The sequence below is a fragment of the Octopus bimaculoides genome, chromosome 17 (assembly GCF_001194135.2).
Source record: "Octopus bimaculoides isolate UCB-OBI-ISO-001 chromosome 17, ASM119413v2, whole genome shotgun sequence".
Classification (NCBI taxonomy): Eukaryota; Metazoa; Mollusca; class Cephalopoda; order Octopoda; family Octopodidae; genus Octopus; species Octopus bimaculoides.
The window spans coordinates 54,283,829-54,285,021 of NC_068997.1; positions in this window are offsets into that span (position 1 = coordinate 54,283,829).

Sequence of the window (1,193 nt, forward strand, 5' to 3'; positions counted from 1 at the left end):
ATATATATATATATATATATATATATATATATACAAGAATGGATACATATGCAAAAGCAGAACTATCATACGTGTACGCGCACACATACACACACACAGACACACACACACACACAAACACAAACACACTCACAGAAACACACATACACGCAGAAACACACACACACATATATACACACACTGACTGATACACACAACGTAATAATAAAGCAATTATGAAACAAAATACCATTTATGTGGTTTCGTGTGATTCTGAAACAAAATATCAAAACTGAAAAGTCTTGAAGCATTTACAACAATACGACAACAACACCAATAATAACAATATTAGCAAAAATACAATAATATGAAGAAAAATAGCAACAGAACGAAGAAGATAACAAAACAATAGCATTGAGTCATGGAATTGGTAACAGCAAGAAAAGTGCTTATCAATGATATTAGAAAAATGGGAAATAGTCTTTCATAAATTTTGATGCTTGCCATATCTATGTTCATTACTGGCTATGGATTATGTTTGCAAATGAATATTTAAGCAGGCTTATAATTAACGTAATTAACTTGAGGATACCAGAGTCGTAGTGCGCGTAAGCCAATAACTAGCACACATCAACATATTTATATATTAAAACAAGAGTTGGAATATGTGGTAACATTTTAATTTTGTGTTACACATGTTTCGTTAAAAAGTGGGAAGTACGTTTAAACATCGGTTCCAACTTATGGTAGAAGTGAAGCAATTTTGTGGGAGGGTTAAGTCGATTACATCGACCCCAGTACTCAACTGGTACTTATTGCATTGAACCTGATAGGCTGAAAGGTAAAGCTGACCTCAGCAGAATTTTAACCCTGAACATCAAGACGGACGAAATGCCGTTAAGCATTTTGTCCGGCGCCGTAACTATTCTCCAAGCTCGCTGCCTTTATAGTGCTATCCCCTTTTTCTTTTATAATTCGGTGAACCAAGTACCACCTGTACACTAGGGGTCGTTGTAATCTATGTGCTATGCAAATTATAAATATTAATAAGAAATATATACAGTATTGCACTGTTTCTACTTCGCGGATTGTCATCTACTGCGAGGTTTTGGGAACGTAACACTCGCGATACTCGAGGGATTACTGTATGAGTATTTTATATATATATACATATATATACATATATATACATATATATACATATATATACATAT